Source organism: Bombina bombina, chromosome 2 (assembly GCF_027579735.1).
Source record: "Bombina bombina isolate aBomBom1 chromosome 2, aBomBom1.pri, whole genome shotgun sequence".
Taxonomy (NCBI): domain Eukaryota; kingdom Metazoa; phylum Chordata; class Amphibia; order Anura; family Bombinatoridae; genus Bombina; species Bombina bombina.
In genome coordinates, this window is record NC_069500.1 from 100,727,050 (window position 1) to 100,742,908 (window position 15,859).

At 31.0% G+C, this 15,859-nt stretch overlaps 1 protein-coding gene across 1 annotated transcript in view; it reads right to left on the reverse strand.

The window, feature by feature from the left end:
- Positions 1 to 9,023, reverse strand: part of PRLR (prolactin receptor) — a 66,050-nt gene extending 57,027 nt beyond the window's left edge. The window contains exon 1 of the mRNA XM_053701201.1: positions 8,817 to 9,023. The gene's annotated coding sequence lies outside the window, so the exon portion shown is untranslated. The remainder of the gene's footprint in view (positions 1 to 8,816) is intronic.
- Positions 9,024 to 15,859: the final 6,836 nt, after the last annotated feature.

Consider the following 15,859-nt stretch of genomic DNA (forward strand, 5'->3'; position numbering starts at 1 on the left):
AACACAGTCTGTAGTTCCTCGTTTAAAGGGACAGTCAAGTCCAAAAAAAAAAACTTTCATGATTTAAATAGGGCAAGTCATTTTAAAGGATTCCAAAACTTTATTGTGTGCACTACCAAACCACACATTTCATATAACAATCAGTAATATAAAAGAGATCACCTACTTTTACACTCTAACGAAGCTTCTCTACATTTTAAAATATACTTTTTATTTTCTCCGATTAAGTCACCCAATCCAACCCTCAAATATGGGCCGGTCAAGATGAATAGAAATCTCCAATCTGTTGCAGATTTTCTGCATATCACTATGTGACGATTTCGTCACCCTGCGCATGCGTAGACTGATTGTGAAACTTGCGCATGTGCATATCCCGTCCCTGTTACAGTGGGTCTGCTGGTTTGTATAGAGATACACCGTGAGTGACATAAACGATGACTCTGCAGAAGCTCGCGCATGCGGATTGCTGCAATGTTCCGCCATATTCGAACCTGGGTTATCTACCAGGATTGGGCTATGAAAATGTATACCCGGTGGAGGGTTTGGAAAAGGTTCAATTTTCAGAAGAAGATTACTACTAAACGGTAAAATTTTAAATGTATAATACAAAATTCAATAATATTTATTAATTTTGCGAGTGCCAACTTTTTTTTGAGGGTTTAGTGTCCCTTTAAACAGGTTTCCAATTTACTTTTATCACCAATTTTGCTTTGTTTTCTTGGTATTCTTAGTTTAAAGCTAAACCTAGGAGGTTCATATGCTAATTTCTTAGACCTTGACGGCCACCTTTAATCTAAATGCATTTTGATTGTTTTTCCACCACTAGAGGGCATTATTTAACGTGTTTCATATAGATAACATTGAGCTCATGCACGTGAATTTACCATAGAGTCAGCTCTGATTGGCTAAAATGCAAATCTGTCCAAAGAACTGAAATAAGGGGGCTTAGATACAAGGTAATTATAGAGGTAAAACATGTATAATTATAACTATGTTGGTTATGCAAAACTGGGGAATTGGTAATTAAGGGATTATCTATTTTTTAAAACAACAAAAATTCTGGTGTTGACTGTCCCTTTAATCTTTGTTAATAAGCACAATATTGCCTTTTTTGGCAACAAGAATATGTCTGATAGAGAATATATATATATATATATATATATATATATATATATATATATATATATATATATATATATACACACACACACACATATACACATATACATATACATATACATATATACACACACAATCTTTTTAAATCAGTACTCCCTGAAAAGCTACCCACACACCTGTAATTGCATTTTTGATCCAGCAATTGATCTTATTTATGTATGACTGAGAAAACTAATCACTATGCTTCCACGTATGCATTTGTGTGAGGTATTCCAGAGTTATGTAATCAATCATGTACACTATACACTTGTAACGTTCTCTCTAATATACACACACAAAAAAACAACTATGGTCGATAGGTGAAAAAAATAAATAAAAAAAAAATTGTTTAGCACATAAGTAATATATAATAAAACAACGTTTATTAATGCTTGTTAAGAAAGACAGCACATTATCAGTGGAAAAACTACTGCCACTGAAATAATTAAAAGCACATCTCTGATTATTTTTGAGAATAAATAGTTAAATTTAGCCTGTGACTATAACAGTATTCTGCGGAGTACCTCTGATGGCTAGGGGTGAGTTTGGGATTAATGCTCAAGTGTAGGTATATTGGATATAGGTTAAATAATGATATATACACAAATCATTACTCTGCAAACAAATTAAGGGAAGAAATCCCTCCCAAGGTATCCACCCCCTTCGCTGTTATCCCATATAACTTGTCACGGACAAAACAAAAACAGACAGGGAGTAAGGGGTCTTTTAGGTTTTAATCAGTTCTCCGCCCGTGATAAGTTATATGTTTTGTCTGTCAACAAGGAATAACAGCGAGGGGGGTGGAAACCTTGGGAGGGATTTGTGTATATATTGTTCTTTAAATTATTTATACACTTACACAGCATTAATCCCAAACTCACCCCTAGCCAACAGCGGGTACTCCGCAGAATACTATAATATTCAAGGGAAAATGTAACTATTCTCCAAACTAATCCAGCAGAGATGTGCTTTTAATTATTTCGGAGGCAGTAGTTTTTTCCACTGATATCTTGCCGTCTTCCTTAACAAGCATTAATAAAACATTAAGCTTTATTATATATTACTTATGTGCTAAACAGCATTTTTTTCCTTTTTTCACCTATCGACCATTGTTGTTTTTTTTTTTGTATATTAGAGAGAATGTTACAAGGGTATAGTGTACCTTATTGATTACATAATTCTGTTCTGGAATACCTCACACAAATGCATGCGTGGAAGTATAGCGATTAGTTTTCTCAGTCACACATAAATAAAATGCTTTTAAATATTTCAGTGGCAGCAGTTTTTTTCCACTGATATCTTGCTGTCTTTCTTAACAGGCATTAATAAAATGTTAAGTTTTATTATATATTACTTATGTGCTAAAAAGCATTTTTCTTTTTTCCACCCAACGTCTTTTTAGTGTGTATATTATACTGCAGTGCACTTTTGGACAGGAAAACTATTGTTTCCCAACAAGGTCGCCCAAAAGCTATATATAAATAATAATAATAATAATAATAATAATAATAATAATAATAATAATAATATATATATATATATATATATATATATATATATATATATATATATATATATATATATATATATAAAATTTAGGACCGCAAACCACCTGTTTTTCTGTTCTCTTTAATATCTATGTGCAGATATTAAGACTGGATTCAATAATGATAGATAGATAATAAACACTATAGGTATTCTACGTGTTTGTGGAGCCCAGGGGCCCTGGAAATGTTCATAACACACATTAGTAAAATTCCAGCTGAAAACGTTCTTGACTTGCCTTCACATGATAAACTACTTGAAGACTTGCTAGCTACCCTGGATGCTTTTCCCTTGGTTAACAAAAATATAACTGACCATGCTAAATCGGCTACTTAGATATGCCCTTTCAATGAGCAGCAAACCAATATAGGAAACAAAATAAAAGATAGATAAAGCAAGTCAAACTGGTATATGATAAGAACTGCGTATACCATTAAACACAGCTTGCTAAATGTATCAGCCTTGTTAAAAGCATAAAGAAGTCAAACATTTTATCTTGCTATACGTTTATCAGTCGCAGGCTTTCATTGCGTTTTTAATTTTCCTCAAACATTTTATGTGCATTGCTTTTCACGTTAAAGAGACATAAAACTACATGTAGAAATGCTGTAATGCAATAATAAAATGATCTATATATATATATATATATATATATATATATATATATATATATAAACCTGTAATGCCCCTTTAATAGGCAATAATTAAAAAGTAAGTTTTTATTTCATAATTCCGATAGAGCAAGCAGTTTTAAACAACTTTCTAATTCACTTCTATTATGAATGTTTATTCGTTGTCTTGGTATCTTTAGTTGAAAAGCAGCGACATATGCTTAGAAGCCGGTTAATTTCTGGAGTACTATATGGTAGCAGTTTTGCAAGAATATTATCCTTTTGCAAAAGCACTAGATGGCCGCACTATTTCCTGCCATGCAGCGTTCCAGATGCCTACCTAGGTATCTCAACACATGGGAACAAAGGCTAGAGTGCTTTGCATGAAATTCAGAACCATGAGATTCCTACATGGTACACAGTGACTGCTTGGTATATGCATGTGCTCTTTTATAACTATCCTTAACTGATCAGAGCAAAAAAGGAGATAAGGAAAAACACTCAAGATTTTTCAAGAAATGTACTCCTGGACGGCAAAATAATGGAGATGTTGAGAACATTAAATGATTTCAGAACATTTATTGTGTGCAGATTATGCAAAGCAGGGATTCATTTTTGATGGATGTATAAAAAAAAATACCCATGTTCTGTCAACCAATAGCTGTAAAGGGTTCCTCTCCATTCACCATTTTTTTTTCTTTTAAATAAATTTACATACATAAAAAAAATTAAGCTAATTTTATTTCAAAAGGGACAGTCAAGTAATATGAAACATCAGGATTCAGATAGAGCATGCAATTTTTAACAAATGTTCAACTTCTGTTATCAAATTTCCTTTGTTCTCTTAAAGAGTAAAACTAGGTCGGCTGATAGGATTTCAGGAGCGTGCACGTATCTTTAGCAGTGTTTGCAATAATGTTTACAGCCCTGTTATACATAGTTTCAAACACTGTTGCCAGATGGTAGAAGACACGTGCAAGCTCCTATCAGCCCACCTAGATTTACTGTTTAACAAAGAACACCAAAAGACCTAAGCAAAACTGATAATACAAGTTGACTGTAAAAATGTTTTAAATTTCATGCTCTATCCAACCCATGTAAGCTTAAATTGTGACTTTACTGTCCCTTTTAATGGTGACTTTACTGTCCCTTTTAATGGTGACTTTACTGTCCCTTTTAATGGTGACTTTACTGTCCCTTTAATGGTGACTTTACTGTCCCTTTAATGGTGACTTTACTGTCCCTTTTTATATTGGCTAGCGTTTTAGCCGGATGGTGCGCCCAATAAAAAATATCTTTAAGCCACATTCTTTGATTATAGTATTCCTGTCAGGGTGGATTTGATTTAAATCACAAATCAGTAAGACCAATATAAATCATGATTTTTATTTCTAGAATAATAAATTTTCAGATTTTTCCAGTTATATTAGATAACTACTGATTTGGTTATATATCATTATACATAGATAGATAATTGAAATGAATTCAATTATCAGTTTATTAGGTTGATCATATTTGATCAACTTTTCAGCTGAACTTTATTGGAAGGAGAAAAATAATTTCCTTAATAACAACAATTTAAATTGTTTTAACTAAAACAATAAGATAATATTTCCTTTATAATACTTGCCCGTCCCTCCTCACACTTAGGTCCTTGTGCAGATTTATCCCACTCCAAACCACCTTATTAATTTAGTTTCTTGAAACTTAGTATGATATGATAGTTGATCCTGTGTACATAGATTTGCAGGGGAGCAATGGCATTAGGGACAGTACAGTCAAAAATTCCACTTTCATGATTCAGAATGAACATGCAATTTAATAAATTTCCAATTTACTTCTCTTATCTAATTTGCTATGTTCTCGTAATCCATTGTTGAAAAGCGTAACCAAGGTAGGCACAGAAGCAATGCAGTAGTGTGAGCTAGCTGCTTGTCACTGTCTCACCCAATGTGTTGAGCTATGCCCCAGTAGAGCATTGTTCTCTTTCAACAAAGGATGCCAAGAGAATTAAGCAAATTATATTAGAATTAAATATGCTCTATCTGAAACCCACACATTTTTTTGATGATTATGTCCCTTTAAAGGTCAATTTCTCAACTTAACATTTTTGCTGTGATGGGGCACGTTATGTCTGCAGCCACAAATTTGCAGTTTTAAAAAATACAATACCAATAATATGTGATAATATCTTCAAGATAGAAAAAAATACTTAAATAAACCTCTAGGAGAACATGACATTCTGAACGCATTAATGGAATTAATTTACCAAACAAAGCATCTTGCTATATAATTAAAAACTAATCTATAATTCATGATGAATAACCTTAGATTATTATGTATTTTAAACAGAAACTATATTTAGATCCATTATAACTCAAATTTTTTATATATATATAAAAAACAATGTATTTTTATTATAAACACCCAGATTTCTGTTTTAATAATAAATATCTGTTCTGATTTTAAAATACCTTCTATAATAAATAGACAATTTGACACCTCTTATAGTCAAATTATTGCAGGTTCTGTTCCATATGTTAAAAATGTTAGCAACTTTTCATGCAAGATGTAACAATAACTTAAAACCCGCTTGTTCCCTATATTTTAAAAGCGTAGTATGTAACATAACACCACTAGAGGGCACTGTGATTCCACATATATTCAATACTCAACATTAAATAGAAAACAAGTTCAACTACTCTTGAAACTTTGGAAAGATTATTTTCTTAATCCCCATTAATCCACCTGGGGAAAGGTATTACCAGATATACCCATTCACTTTTCTTACACTAAAAGGTTACAAAAATAGAAGCATGCAAACATTTTGAAGTTTTATGATAAAGAACCATTTAAGAAAAGTGGTGTGGACACATTTAAATACTTAAAAAAAAAATTCACTGGGACATTATGCTAAAGTTTATAGAAAAGTATACAGTGTACATATACTACAGTGTACATATACATATATATTTTATCCATCCATCATGTAATTTAGCAGCCACAGATATGACAAAGAAACGTATTATACAGAAAATAAGTTTATGACTGTGTCAGTCAAAACACTTGCTGAATGCAAATATGATCTCCAAAATAGTACAACTAAGGTGAACCTTTATAACATATAGAAATATTTTTATTCCTGACAATAAGTCACAAGTACTAGTCCATGCTATAATACATATAGGAGGCAAACAAATATTAAAAAAACTCAATTTGACTTGCCATACACATTGAAGCAGAAAAACAGGTTTAACACTTTGTATTATTATTAAATAGCATCTAGTTATGACAAAAAGCAAATATCTAAAATACAGATCATGCAGATTTACACAAATTCTACAACTAGACCACTACTACTGATATCAAGTTAGAATATGCCACTCTCCCTATTCATTTGGCTGGGTTCTTAAAAACAAAGGTTAATTTTTAATCTATGTTCAATCTGCCTTAGTGATTAGTGCATGCTTGAACTGTGGGTCATGTTTTATACAGCTTATTTGGACACCGTACTATCAAGCAAAGCACCAGCTGTTAAATAAATTAGTGGACAGGTCTAGTAACTATACATTTCCACCTGATCTTATAATAATACAGAGAAGCAGATAAGAGTTAAAAACAGCAACATTATCCAGCATGAGTGTGTGCCCTTCGGATGTCCAGTGGAGTGGCAAACGGACTAGATACCACAAGGAACAGCTGATCCTAGTTTTAAATTCCCAAAGTTCTGTGCCACTTAGGTTAGGAGTTTAAAGTTCTATTTTGACAGAACACGCATTGAAGAAAACACTGCCTTCTTAATGCAGGCTTTTGCCCTTTCAGTAAATAATAACCTCTTAGATGTCAGCTTTACTAGACTTGTTACAAGAAACGGGTTTAAGGATCATAAAAATATCAGTGTATTAGGAAAACCAAGAGATGAAGGGGAAAATGGTTAAATGCACTAAAAGAATTGATGGCAAGTGTCACAATGTCACTTAATATCATACAAAATAATACAACAATAGCATTTAATGTACATACATGTGATATAATGCAGACAGTTTTCAAGCCTAACTTTGTACTTTTTGCAGTCCAGAAGATGTGTAATGAGAATCTTCAGTATTTTAGATCTTTTAAGCTTTTATTTTTTTCATTATAGAAATGAACATAAGCTTCATTAATGATCCCCCCACCATTAATTTTTCCATAGTGATATTGGCATAAACATTAATAAATCTACGCCACTTGTAGAGAACATTGTGCCAATAAATAATTACAGGGTGTACCACTGTGTTCTCAAAATAGAGATTTCTATCACATAATTAGGAGTTGTGCCCAAGGCAAATAGGGCACATTTCATATGGATGTATTACAATGTAGTTTAATGAAATCATTTAAATAAAATTAAAAACAAAACAAAGTACTTCAAATCAATATGGTTCAAGATAGATCTCAAATAAACTAGCTGATATGTGGAATAATATATATATATATATATATATATCCCTGTCATTATATGGCTCAGTATATTACATGGGGGGGGGGGATAAAAAAAAAAAAATCAACAGTGAGTTTGTTATGGTTTCGCTTGGTGCACACACCCCCCTCTACTATACAGACACAAAATACAATAACTTAACATATGATGACTTAGAGAAAATTATATATGGCCCTCAAAAGTTTAGAGCCAAAAAATAAACAAGAACAACAAATAATTAGACTACAGTATTATAGATTACAGATATATTTGAAGAAAGTGCAAAATGTATACATTTCTGTAGGGTATATAAAGCAATTAAACCAAGTAACAGCAAATGCAGAAATGATGTACAAAAGCAATGTCATTTCACTCAAAACATCTCTCATTACAGCAGTAGTGTAAGATCAGTCTTAAAATATACAGCAGCTAATTAAATATCTCTCAGTACGTGCAGTTTATCCAGAGTCAGAAATAAAACTCTTCTACCAAAGACTTTAAGGTCAAATAAAATCAGGATAAGTAATAAGCTGAATTATGCAGTTGAATGTAAATTTATGATTATTTTTTTTAGCAATTAAAACAAAGCACCATTCAGCCATAACATGTTAATTAAAATATCAGGCCAATATCCTAGCAATTCTCTAGATGCTAAATCCTAGCAATTCCCTAGAATAGGCTAAATCACTCTATTTATTGAATGTATATTTGTTGACAAAATATTTTTTAGATCCATTACCAGATAAGGATTTCATGTAATCACTTTGACTTCCTTTGGGAAAGTGCTGCTAAGCTTTGAATAGCTAGACAGAAAGGCAGAATAGAAAGCCAAACCTTAAAGTGCCCACTATACATCATCAGCATTCAGCATATAGGAAAAGATGGGGCCATAATCGGGAAAACGCAGTCACTTTAAGCTTGGGGATAATCAGAATAAAACCAGAGCAGAACCAGTGCCCCATCCTATAAAGTGGTTTCAGGTGATCAATCAGGGTATAACTGCCCCTGAGCAGTACGCACAGCTGGGGGCTTAGACAAATTACCTGTGCAGGACTGCGGAACACAACGTCCCCTACGTGCAATGCAATAATCCCATGGTTTATCCAGGTTAATAATGATCCCCATATTGCTGCGCTCTGCGCACTGATTCGCAGTCAGCAAGTTCCAGCACTGCGTGTGACTGTGATCTATGGAAGAGCCAGTGTCTGTAACAAGAGCCAGCTGCCTCCTCGCTTCTCCCAGTCACAGCAGCTCTGTATCCTAAGGCTCATGAAGCAGCTTCAGCCTGCTCCGACCACGCCCAGCCTGCTTACAGCCTGCTCCGACCACGCCCAGCCTGCTTACTGCCTGCCTACCTCACTGGCTGCTCTTAAGGTGGATCAGGCAGAACTGGTGCTCAGTTTGTGGGAACTAAATAAACACATACACACTAAATAACCATATATACACTAAATAACCATATCACTAAATAACCACATATACACTAAATAACCATATCACTAAATAACCACATATACACTAAATAACCATATACACACTAAATAACCATATATACACTAAATAACCATATATACACTAAATAACCATATACACACTAAATAACCATATCACTAAATAACCACATATACACTAAATAACCATATACACACTAAATAACCATATACACACACTAAATAACCATATATACACTAAATAACCATATATACACTAAATAACCATATATACACTAAATAACCATATACACACTAAATAACCATATATACACTAAATAACCATATACACACTAAATAACCATATATACACTAAATAACCATATATACACTAAATAACCATATACACACTAAATAACCATATATACACTAAATAACCATATACACACTAAATAACCATATATACACTAAATAACCATATACACACTAAATAACCATATACACACTAAATAACCATATATACACTAAATAACCATATACACACTAAATAACCATATATACACTAAATAAATCATATATACACTAAATAACCATATACACACTAAATAACCATATATACACTAAATAACCGCATACACACTAAATAACCATATATACACTAAATAACCATATATACACTAAATAACCATATACACACTAAATAACCATATATACACTAAATAACCATATACACACTAAATAACCATATATACACTAAATAACCGCATACACACTAAATAACCATATATACACTAAATAACCATATATACACTAAATAACCATATATACACTAAATAACCATATACACACTAAATAACCATATATACACTAAATAACCACATATACACTAAATAACCATATACACACTAAATAACCATATATACACTAAATAACCATATATACACTAAATAACCATATACACACTAAATAACCATATATACACTAAATAACCACATATACACTAAATAACCACATATACACTAAATAACCACATACACACTAAATAACCACATATACACTAAATAACCACATATACACTAAATAACCACATACACACTAAATAACCACATATACACTAAATAACCACATACACACTAAATAACCACATATACACTAAATAACCATATATACACTAAATAACCATATACACACTAAATAACCACATATACACTAAATAACCACATACACACTAAATAACCACATATACACTAAATAACCACATACACACTAAATAACCATATATACACTAAATAACCATATACACACTAAATAACCACATATACACTAAATAACCACATACACACTAAATAACCATATATACACTAAATAACCATATACACACTAAATAACCATATATACACTAAATAACCACATATACACTAAATAACCATATACACACTAAATAACCATATATACACTAAATAACCACATATACACTAAATAACCACATATACACTAAATAACCACATACACACTAAATAACCACATATACACTAAATAACCACATATACACTAAATAACCACATACACACTAAATAACCACATATACACTAAATAACCACATACACACTAAATAACCACATATACACTAAATAACCATATATACACTAAATAACCATATACACACTAAATAACCACATATACACTAAATAACCACATACACACTAAATAACCACATATACACTAAATAACCATATATACACTAAATAACCATATATACACTAAATAACCACATATACACTAAATAACCACATATACACTAAATAACCACATATACACTAAATAACCACATACACACTAAATAACCACATATACACTAAATAACCATATATACACTAAATAACCACATATACACTAAATAACCACATATACACTAAATAACCATATATACACTAAATAACCACATATACACTAAATAACCATATATACACTAAATAACCACATACACACTAAATAACCATATATACACTAAATAACCACATACACACTAAATAACCACATACACACTAAATAACCACATATACACTAAATAACCACATATACACTAAATAACCATATATACACTAAATAACCACATATACACTAAATAACCACATATACACTAAATAACCATATATACACTAAATAACCACATATACACTAAATAACCACATACACACTAAATAACCACATATACACTAAATAACCATATATACACTAAATAACCATATCACTAAATAACCACATATACACTAAATAACCACATACACACTAAATAACCATATACACACTAAATAACCACATACACACTAAATAACCACATATACACTAAATAACCACATACACACTAAATAACCACATATACACTAAATAACCACATATACACTAAATAACCATATATACACTAAATAACCACATATACACTAAATAACCACATATACACTAAATAACCATATACACACTAAATAACCATATCACTAAATAACCATATACACACTAAATAACCAAATATACACTAAATAACCATATACACACTAAATAACCATATACACACTAAATAACCACATATACACTAAATAACCATATATACACTAAATAACCATATATACACTAAATAACCATATACACACTAAATAACCACATATACACTAAATAACCACTTATATACTAAATAACCATATATACACTAAATATCCATATACACACTAAATAACCATATACACATTAAATAACCATATACACACTAAATAACCACATATACACTAAATAACCATATACACACTAAATAACCATATACACACTAAATAACCACATACACACTAAATAACCACATACACACTAAATAACCACATACACACTAAATAACCACATACACACTAAATAACCATATATACACACACTAAATAACCATATATACACTAAATAACCACATATACACTAAATAACCATATATACACTAAATAACCACATACACACTAAATAACCACATATACACTAAATAACCACAAATACACTAAATAACCACATACACATTAAATAACCACATACACACCAAATAACCACATATACACTAAATAACCACATATACACTAAATAACCATATACACACTAAATAACCACATACACACTAAATAACCATATACACACTAAATAACCATATACACACTAAATAACCATATACACACTAAATAACCACATACACACTAAATAACCATATACACACTAAATAACCATATACAGGTGGCCCTCATTTTACATCGGTTCAATTTACACCGTTTCAGAATAACAACCTTTTTTTTCCAGTCATGTGACTCCTATTGAAAAACATTGAGAAGCAGTGCATTTATTAAAATAGCCAGTAGGTGGAGCTGTCCGCTTGTGTTGCAGCAAAGCCAAGCAAGCTGAAATTAATCAGTTTAACCAGACCTGAGCTATCGAGCAGATCTCAAAGGAACAGGATCTTCCTGTCTATAAATCAGTTCAGATTGGAATGCATAGAAAGAACTGTTTGCAGAAAAATGCAAGTGAAGTCTGTGTTGTGTGATTTTATTAGGTTTATAATGCTGTTTAGCAAATGTTTTTCTTCATTTAACTTAGTTTAATTATATATTCTGTGTTGTGTGATTATTTTATTAGGTTTATAATGTTGTTTAGCATTTAAAGTCTTTATTTCAAAGCTTTAAAAATAATGTATTAGGTGTTACTTATGACAATTTTGAGAGGGGCCTGGAACCTCTCTCATTCACTTCCCATTGACTTACATTATAAACTGGGTTTCAATTTACAACGGTTTCGATTTACAACCATTCCTTCTGGAACCTAACCCCGGCGTAAACTGAGGGCTACCTGTACACACTAAATAACCACATACACACTAAATAACCATATATACACTAAATAACCACATACACACTAAATAACCATATATACACTAAATAACCACATACACACTAAATAACCATATATACACTAAATAACCACATACACACTAAATAACCACATATACACTAAATAACCACATACACACTAAATAACCACATACACACTAAATAACCATATATACACACACTAAATAACCATATACACACTAAATAACCATATATACACTAAATAACCACATACACACTAAATAACCACATACACACTAAATAACCATATATACACACACTAAATAACCATATATACACTAAATAACCATATATACACACTAAATAACCATATATACACTAAATAACCACATACACACTAAATAACCATATACACACTAAATAACCACATACACACTACATAACCATATATACACACTAAATAACCATATATACACTAAATAACCATATACACACTAAATAACCACATACACACTAAATAACCATATACACACTAAATAACCATATATACCCTAAATAACCATATACACACTAAATAACCATATACACACTAAATAACCGCATACACACTAAATAACCGCATACACACTAAATAACCGCATACACACTAAATAACCGCATACACACTAAATAACCATATATAGTATACACTAAATAACCATATACACACTAAATAACCACATACACACTAAATAACCATATATACACTAAATAACCATATACACACTAAATAACCGCATACACACTAAATAACCATATACACACTAAATAACCATATACACACTAAATAACCATATATACACTAAATAACCATATACACACTAAATAACCACATATACACTAAATAACCACTTATATACTAAATAACCATATATACACTAAATATCCATATACACACTAAATAACCATATACACACTAAATAACCGCATACACACTAAATAACCATATACACACTAAATAACCATATATACACTAAATAACCACATACACACTAAATAACCATATACACACTAAATAACCACATACACACTAAATAACCATATACACACTAAATAACCACATACACACTAAATAACCATATACACACTAAATAACCATATATACCCTAAATAACCATATACACACTAAATAACCATATACACACTAAATAACCACATACACACTAAATAACCACATACACACTAAATAACCATATACACACTAAATAACCATATACACACTAAATAACCATATACACACTAAATAACCACATACACACTAAATAACCATATACACACTAAATAACCACATACACACTAAATAACCACATACACACTAAATAACCATATACACACTAAATAACCACATACACACTAAATAACCACATATACACTAAATAACCACATATACACTAAATAACCACATATACACACTAAATAACCATATACACACTAAATAACCATATACACACTAAATAACCACATATACACTAAATAACCATATACACACTAAATAACCATATACACACTAAATAACCACATACACACTAAATAACCATATATACACTAAATAACCACATACACACTAAATAACCATATATACACTAAATAACCACATACACACTAAATAACCATATACACACTAAATAACCATATACACACTAAATAACCACATACACACTAAATAACCACATACACACTAAATAACCATATACACACTAAATAACCGCATACACACTAAATAACCACATACACACTAAATAACCATATATACACTAAATAACCACATACACACTAAATAACCACATATACACTAAATAACCACATATACACTAAATAACCACATACACACTAAATAACCACATACACACTAAATAACCATATATACACACACTAAATAACCATATATACACTAAATAACCACATATACACTAAATAACCATATATACACTAAATAACCACATACACACTAAATAACCACATATACACTAAATAACCACAAATACACTAAATAACCACATACACATTAAATAACCACATACACACTAAATAACCACATATACACTAAATAACCACATATACACTAAATAACCATATACACACTAAATAACCACATACACACTAAATAACCATATACACACTAAATAACCATATACACACTAAATAACCATATACACACTAAATAACCACATACACACTAAATAACCATATACACACTAAATAACCATATACAGGTTGCCCTCATTTTACATCGGTTCAATTTACACCGTTTCAGAATAACAACCTTTTTTTCCAGTCATGTGACTCCTATTGAAAAACATTGAGAAGCAGTGCATTTATTAAAATAGCCAGTAGGTGGAGCTGTCCGCTTGTGTTGCAGCAAAGCCAAGCAAGCTGAAATTAATCAGTTTAACCAGACCTGAGCTATCGAGCAGATCTCAAAGGAACAGGATCTTCCTGTCTATAAATCAGTTCAGATTGGAATGCATAGAAAGAACTGTTTGCAGAAAAATGCAAGTGAAGTCTGTGTTGTGTGATTTTATTAGGTTTATAATGCTGTTTAGCAAATGTTTTTCTTCATTTAACTTAGTTTAATTATATATTCTGTGTTGTGTGATTATTTTATTAGGTTTATAATGTTGTTTAGCATTTAAAGTCTTCATTTCAAAGCTTTAAAAATAATGTATTAGGTGTTACTTATGACATAACCATATACACACTAAATAACCATATACACACTAAATTACCACATACACACTAAATAACCATATG